A 9,009-nucleotide genomic window follows, 5' to 3' on the forward strand; every position below is an offset into this window, starting at 1 on the left:
CTTTCTTAATAAATCTTGTATGAACGTCTCTTCGCAACATGTTGTTCCTTTTGTATCTCATAAAAGCTCAAAACCCAGCATCTGTTCTTTCCATCAGCTTATCTTTGGTTATCACTGGTGCTTCTGTCAAGATTTCTCTCCTTATCTCCATCAATTTTTCTCTCTTTTCTTCTGTGCTTTGAAGTCTGGGGTAGAGTTCCAATCCATCTATCTCCCCTTTCCAATATTCTGCTCTTGCCATTACCAACCATGCTTACTTTGTTCTCAGTATCCACAGTTTTCTTATCTCTTTGCTCATTTTTTTCTTCCATTTTTTGAACTCTGTCCTCCACATTCTTCATTTGATACACATCCTCAGGTTTTCCATCAAATTTTTCTGTTTTGTATTCCATATTCTCCAATCTCATTTTAATTCTTTCTGTCACAGCTAATAAATTTTGAATTTCAAACATAATCATTTGCAATGTTACAGTTTCTTTTTCCTGCTGCGACATTCTTCCAATTTTGCAGGCACTGCCACCATATGATTTAAGGCTATTTTAATAAACTTCAACCAGGTTCATTTATTATCTTCCAAGTCCAAATGTTGTCTTCCCTCCAATAGCTAGTGATAGAACTCCCAAAAAGCACTTGTATAAACAACTTGTGCTCTTCCTACTATCACTGTCCATAAACAAACTGAAAGAACCTTACATCTCAAGTGATCAAAGAGAAAGAAGAAAAAACAATGTATACAGCCTCCAGCCTCTAAGTGGCAGTGTAACTACTCTTTTCCTCCTGTTGTTACAACCCTCTTTATAATCCTTCTTATTATCTTCTTTATATTCCAAGCTTAAGAAAGAAAAAAAAAACCCTTAAATGGAGATCAAAAACAATCCAATCAGTCCAATTAAGCATTATAAAAAAAAGAAGGAAAATTTTAATCCATAGGTGTAAGCAAAGGTGAAAAAAGAAGAAGAAAAAATTAATCCATTCAGTTTAAAAAATAGGGAGCCTTTGCAAAAATTCCATCCACAAAAAAAAAATTAGAAGCAGGATAACACGCTAAGTTTAATGTAGATTAATTTTGCCGCTTACAGTCTTCTATCTTCGATTTTAATTTAACTTAATTTTTTTGGGGTAGTCTCTTTTTCTAGTAATAAAATTTCCTCACCAATTCGACACACTTTCTCTTTTCGCTTTCTTCCCATTCCGGAGCTGTCCAAACTTCAGCAGCTTCATTAGCTGCATTTCTGTCGCCAGAAAAAAAAGGCTATTCCTGGATCTTTCAGGGACTTTGCAGTGCCCCTGAGATCAGCAGGAGGTGTCCTTCTTAATCACAGTCTCTGCGGGACAATTTAGGTCCGAATGGACCATCCGGGGCAGAAATATTGATTGCGATCTCAGAGCACCAAGATCATACGTCGTGCCATCGTAATGTCAGCCCCTTTCTCCCAAGTATGGGTATTTAGATATTCCTGAGATTTCTGATTTTCTAATGGCTTCTGGTACAAAAACAGACAGTCACAGATATATGCAGTGATACTTGTACTACCTTTTTCATTAACAAGCTGCCAGCCCAAACGGTCTTCAAGTACTGGTGCTGAGATGCTGAGAAGCTGAACACTTCTTCTCTGATGTGGCAAACAGTAGCCATTGTTGAGCACTTGCCAATGGATCAATCCCTTTAGAGGAAACATCAGATCCTTTCTTGCCAACTCCAAATGCCAGCTGCAAGCACTGAGGTCAAGTATTATTCATGCTGCTGGAGCCTGGCTGGAGTCCATCTGGTGTCTGCTCTTCACTAGTGGCTCTAACTCCAACGCATAATCATTCTACAGCAAAGGTTATCTTGCTGATATTGTGAGTCTCTGATTCTCATAGGCTCCAGCCAGCAGGGTCAGTGGGAAAATTGACAGGAGCAGACCTCTGCAGCAGGCTTAGATGAGATCCATAACCATAATATAATAATCCCAGCAAGGGGGCATAACTTGGGTTAGGAAAGATGACACAAATCCAAGTGGTGTTGAACATGCCGCCCAGAGCCCCTCTCTGTGGGAGATGGACAGTTCAACAATGTAAATAAATAAATGAATACAGATAGCATGGAATACTAACAAACACATGATAGAAAAGAAGCTTTCATAAAACGAAAGGGATAGAAAAGGAATGTGAACCTGTCCCCCGCTTTAAAACGAAATGCAATAATGTCTGCATGACAAAGTTTTGAGAATCATCTTCGTGTTGTTGATAATATTAAGGTCAATAAGGAAAAGCACATTTAAGTAGATCAGAAGCCAGGAAGCCAGCTACATAGGATGAGGAAGGAATCGAAGAAGGACGAGGAGATGGCTGAATGCTGAGTGAAGAATTCGCCTCTGCCTTCGTTGCGGAAGGTACACAGGGATGGGTTCCTCCTCCCCACTGTAGCCCAAGAAAAAAAAGGAGAGCAAGATCCTAAAAATAACAACTGGCTAAGCAGAGGTCTCTGAGCAAGATTTCAATTACCACCCTATGACCTACATCAGGAGTGTAAAGAGGGCAGGGATAAGCTCTTCTCACAATGGCAGAAACAGCTTTGAGAATTTTACTGTATTAGGAAGACTTTAAACTAAACCAGGAGTGGAAAGTGTCAGAGGAACAGAATTGGGGGGAGGAATGCTGGGATCTAATAATACAGGAGGCAGCAAGAGTACCAGGAAGAAAATCCTCTTCACTATATGGCAGTAGAAAGTTCAGTACAGAGTGATGTTCTGCCTCAAGCCTCAAGTCACCATTCTTATTTATTTATTTATTTATTTATTTATTTATTTATTTATTTATTTATTTTATTTCTACAATTTATAGGCCGCCCAATCCCGGAGGACTCCGGGCGGCTTACAACAAAGAAAAAGGTAATAAAAAATGAAAGTAAAAACAGGTTAAAATCAGCACATATACATTCGTTATGATCGGGGCAGGACCTCAACAATGAGGTCAACAGCCCCAGCCCCAGGCCTGCCAGAATAGCCAGGTTTTAACAGCTTTTCGGAAGGCCATGAGAGTGGGTAAGGTCCGGATTTCTGGGGGTAGCTCATTCCAAAGGGTCGGAGCAGCCACAGAGAAGGCTCTCCTCCGGGGAGCCGCCATCCGACATTGTCTGGCTGACGGCATCTGAAGGAGGCCCACCCTGTGGGATCTCACCGGCCGTTGGGAGGAATGTGGCAGTAGGCGGTCTCGCAGGTAGAGGTTCTCCTCTACATTCTCCCATCAGACCTCAAAAAAAATAAATGAAAAATATTTATTGGAGAAAATTAGGAAGCCATACATGTAGGAACTTCTCCATATACTATAGTTTAATGTAATCCTTCCATCTATGTATCTGATTCCTGGTTTCTTCCTCTCCCCCCCTTTTGGCATCTATCACGTAGGTGCTCATTTTCCTGGATTGAAGTTTTCTGCTATTCTGTTTTGTTTATAAAACAGTCAATCATTATAAGATCAGTATTTCCAATGTATGCTGCTGAGCAACATACCGGTACTTGGTTTCCAATCGTCAGGCGCGATGCTGTCTGCAGGTGGGGGCCATTGCTCTTTAAAAGCAAACCCTTCCCCCAACACTCACTAATATTCATGACAGTGAAAATGTTCAGCTCTTTGCAGAGGCTTCTGTGGCAATGCCAGGCCAAGCATCCCCAGCTGGCATGCAGCTTATGCCATTGCAAAAGGAAGTGCAAGAGCATATTGCTCCTATCAGCTTGCCAATTCCCTGATGTTACAACTCGTTCATATCCTCTATTACAGGGTCCCTCTGGTGGATTCAGCATTTGAAGGCAGGAGATGCTCGAGGCATCAGTCTGCACAGGTCAGAAATGATGGGAGAAACTCAGGATTGCCCCTCGAGGAAGCTCATGTGGTTCCAGGTCAAGCTTCAAATGAGGTGCTACATATAGCTATGGGCAGGGTCATGACAGACTGTTGCATTACTCCGGGTTGCTAATTCTCTTTTCCTTCTCAATGTGCTAGCTTTTCCTTCCACCTGAAGGCTGCTACTGGGGTGCATGAACATATTCACTTCCAAAAACAAGCTACTTTCTGCCCTCTTGCATTCATCTCTGCTCTGTTTCTCCACATGTACAATTACAATACACTCCAATGCTTCTATAACCATGATCTGCACACCCCAAGGATGCCAATGTCAGGAAATCAGCCGGGTGAGGGCAAGACCAAGGTCCCTTTATCTGCATTCTCCTTGCCTGAGGCTCCAGTGGGCCTGCATGAAGCCACCTGGGAGACGGGGACCTTACTGGTAAATGTGACTATTGGCACCTGTGAGGTGCTGTCAATTCTTCCAACAGAACAGAATATCAGTCTTGTTCTTGGAAGCAGCTGCTACCTGCCCTGTGCCTCAAACACAACTGTAGACTTTGGGGGTATATGGGTGTGTTTGTGCATGGCCTGTGGGGTGTAAGCAATCAAAATGTTCTATATTAAGACCAGGAAATTCTCCACCTACTCTCCCAAATACTTCCTCCATCAGCTGCACCTCCAGAGGACTCCTTCCATGTCACCAGCCCAAGTGACCTGGTAAAACGGGTGTTTGTTTATTTATTTATTTATTAGACTTATATACCGCTTCATAGGGCTTTCAGCCCTCTCTAAGCGGTTTACAAACTTTTTAGCAAATTGAGTCAGCAACTTGCCCTCACAGTCCAGGTCCTCATATAAGACTCTTTTATAAATAAGTCTTTTTTATCCAGAAGAACAATTTTTTAGAAATTAAAAATCCATAAATGCTAACATTTTCATTAAAATGTCATGGCTACAGTTATAACTATTTAACATACCAAAATTATAATCAATGCAAATGAATTTCCTAAACAAATATACTGTTATCTACCTATCAAACATAGGTATGTGGTTCACTTTATTTTTCAAAATAAATTTCAGGCTAAGAATAAGATGTTAGAGAAGCTCGTTGTTATGAATTGTAAAATCATTAGTCGATTTGACTAGTGATTTTTACCAGTTCATAACGATGAGCTTTGACCACTGCATAGGCATTTTAATTGGTCTCATTCCTTCACCTCAGAGATCTGTCTGGATAGGCACAGAAAGAATATTTGCATTAATTTGTATTCTGTGTTACTTCCCTTCCACATTCCTCTGCTCAGCATTGGGGGAACTAACATGCAGGATTGTGCCAGATATTTTGAAGACGCATCCTCTGTTAACTAGATCCTATAGTTCCACCCTTTGCACAATTCAGGCTCTGAGAACTGCTCAATGCTCAGAGAAGCAGGGGGAAAAAGGAACTAAAGCCAAAGGTATTTTGCAACCCCCCCTCCACTCCACCCCCAGCAAGGGAAGTGAAGACAACCTTGGGGATTTCTCAGGAGGACTTCAGCATTTCGGTCCTTTATGCAGTAACCCTGAAGCACTTTCTTGAATTCATTACCTGCTTTTTCATGTGAAAAGGGTCCCCAAGAGCAGAAGAGAGTAGGTATTCTGACCCTGCATCAGTGGTGGGATTCAGCCAGTTCGCACCTATTCGGGAGAACCGGTTGTTAACTTTCTAAGCAGTTCAGAGAACTGATTGTTGGAAGAAATCTTTTGTTTTTTTCCACTTTGCAGGGCTAATCCTGTAAGGAAGGCAGGAAGGAAACATTCTGGTGTTGTTTCTAGCCTAATCTTTATTGCCCTGCTTACAGAAACTGCCTCTCTGGTTAACCCTTATTACATGGGCGAAGCGCCCATCAACGTGAGTGATGTTGAGTTGGCCATGCCCACCCAGTCACATGACCACTAAGCACCGCCTATGCAGCTGGTCATTAGGGCAGAGAACCGGTTGTTAAATTATTTGAATTCCATCACTGCCCTGCATACAGTTGTTTGGGAATAACATTACCAAGTTTAATCATACAGGTTGGAAATTGCATTACTGTTATTGTACAACTCAAGGCAGCATAGATTATGTTCCCAGTCCTTATTCCCCCCCCCCCCCCCACAACAGCAATCCTATGAGGTGATTGGACCGAGAGAAAGGGACTGGCCCAAAGTCACCCAGCTGAGTTTTATGCATAGGGGAGATCTAGAATCCATTGTCTCTTGGTTCTTAGTCCTGCACCCTTAACCACTATACCAGAAGCTACTTCGGTTGAGAAATCATGAGTGCATAAAAAGGAACAGAAGGGAATGAAAATACAGGATGACGAGAGTGACAGACTTATCACATCAGGGGTCTCCTGATGGTTTGGGCTAGGAAAAATGACTCTTGGCAGGCGTTTACCAAATACTGACATAACAAAGCAGTCTTAATCTTTAAATTGGAAAGACAATTATATTGAACACACTGCTAAGTACATATGTTGGGATGTTTACTAATTATTGTATTTTCATCCAGATCTAGAGTTGGAATTGTCACAATTTTCACCCAGCAAGATGGATGCTCAGAGCCCACAAGTATTGGTGATGTTCTGCTCTGTTTCATGCTGGAATATCAGCAGAAAATGTAGAGTACAAACTAGGGACATGTACAATAGCATGTCACGTGGCGTTCTCAGTAAAATCGTTAATCTGTGGTCAGCTTTGATGGTGTAGCTTCTCATTATACTTTCTTTTCCTTCTCTTAACAGTAGAGCAGTAGAATACAACAGAACTGACACATCCTGAAGAAGTGGAGGGAAGATTTGGAGTAGCAGAGCAGCAGTTTACTCTAATCCTTCCAATATGTTCCCCCTCCTCTCTCTTTCTCTTTTCTTTTCTCTCTCTCTCTTTCATTCTCTCCTTCCCCCATCTCTCTCATTCTCTTTTCTTTTCTCTCTCTTTCATCCTCTCTCTCCCTCCCTCTCTCTCATGACATATTAGGCTAAGAGAGGGATGTGGCGGCTCAGTGGCTAAGACACTGAGTTTGTCGGTCAGAAAGGTCAGCAGTTAGGTGGTTCGAATCCCTAGCGCTGCGTAACGGAGTGAGCTCCCATTATTTTCCCAGCTTCTGCCAACCTAGCAGTTCGAAAGCATGTAAAATGCAAGTAGAAAAATAGGAATCACTTTTGATGGGAAAGCAACAGTGTTCCGTGCGCCTTTGGTGTTTAGTCATGCCGGCCACATAATCATGGAAACGTCTTCAGACAGCGCTGGCTCTTCGGCTTTGAAACAGAGTTGAGCACTGCCCCCTAGAGTCGGGAACAACTAGCACATATTTGCGAGGAAAACCTTTACCTTAGGTACAGTATCTTCAGAATTGACTTATATATGGGTAGACTGAGAGGTTATTGCTGGGGTGCAGAAACAAGAAGATAACAATACCAAAGCATCATCATTTTAAAACACTGGGGAGGATTAACTCTTAGTAGCAGTAACTTCACAGTTATCACCCACATTTCTTCTTCCAGAATTAACTGGTATAGTATTGCGTTTTGGCTCTGAAGCAGCATCTGGAGCCAGTCTGTGATCTCAAGAAGAGTGCTTCCTTTCATTCTAAATCTAGCTATCATTAAAAAAAGGGTCAATATCAGCTGAGTTCATTGCCATAGATGTACAGAGGATGGTTTCTGCTGGTGCAACCATGGGATTGCATTGCATCCTGTCCTCTGCTGAAAAATGGAGCATCCTATTTTCATGGCCCTCTTGAAACAGGAGGATCCAAATTCTCCGCAACGTTTGGGCTCCTTTTGCAAAGTCCTGGGCTGTGATTTCTGTCCCCTCAAGGGCTCCAGAACTTCCTCCACTCTCATACTTTGAATGTCAGATACGATCCAGGTTATTTACCACCCTAGAACTTTGTGATGCCAGTAGATGTCAGAGAATCCACCATAGTGTTTACTTAGTCCTTTGTGGCTCTATTTTTTCCTGTGCTGACAATTACCCATGTAATATCCAGGAATAGCAGTAAGAGGAATCATGCCTGTGTTGCACAGAAGTGATACACAGTGCTCTTGCACTATTGCACAATTCCAGGAAAGCTGTACTCTTGCAAAAAATACTACTCTTTCGGTAGTTGTCAAGCAAGGTAGCTAACAAGGGACTGCATTGCAGTATTTAGTGCATGAGGCACAGCTGCCAAAATAGCATGCTACTGCTGCTGCTGTTGTTACTGGCTTCTGTATAATCCTGGGAAATTAGTCCCTTTGAACTGGAACACAGAAATAGGTGATATTCAGTAGTTATTGCAAGCAGGAGTATCTACTTGTAATTGAAAGTATAATTGAATGTCTCCACTTATTTACTGGTTTGCCAGAAGTAAATGGTGATGCTAGTAGGAAGTGACCAAGGAGTCCAGATCTGACTTCACAGCTGGCAACGCCCGGAAATGTAATTGAACATGGAATTAAATTATTGTTCTTCAGGGCTCTATGGCTGCAGGGTCTGCTGTTTTCTGTTCTTTGATCACTTGAAGCGGCTTTTCACTTATCAGCCAACTTGTTCCAGAGTCTGAGGTTGATTAGAACCGAGGGGAAGTGACAGGTCCAAGATCTCTCAGCTGGCTTTCATGCCCAAGAGAGGATTTGAACCTGGGTCTTCTGGCGCTTAGTCCAGCAACTTAACCACTGTGCGATACTTCACTGGCTCTCGTGTAATTAAATTGTCTGCTATTAAATCCTATGGTCTGCTGCCCTGGCTCTCTTGTAGTAATCTCTGCTATTAAAATCCAGCTATTGCACCTCTCCTTCCACTTTGAACCTCAATGTGTGTGAATGTACACACAATGACACTGATAAATATGCACTCTCATACATCCAGACATGGGTGCACACCAGTGGTGCGTTTCAAAAATTGTTCGAACCTACTCTGCGGGTGTGGCCTCCTTTGTGGGAGTGGCTTGCCGCCCATGTGACCGATGGGAGTGGCTTGCCGCCCATGTGACCGGATGGGAGTGGCTTGCCACCCATGTGACCGGATATGAAGATGCCGACGACACTTGTCAGAACCACCTTAAATTACCTCACACACAGCACTGGCCTGCATAAGAATAGGATGTAAACTTGTTTTTTAAAAGGCATCTTTGGTTTGCGTTAAAACAACTTCAACACACGCAATGTTCTGATTGCA

Source organism: Thamnophis elegans, chromosome 2 (genome assembly GCF_009769535.1).
Source record: "Thamnophis elegans isolate rThaEle1 chromosome 2, rThaEle1.pri, whole genome shotgun sequence".
NCBI lineage: Eukaryota > Metazoa > Chordata > Lepidosauria > Squamata > Colubridae > Thamnophis > Thamnophis elegans.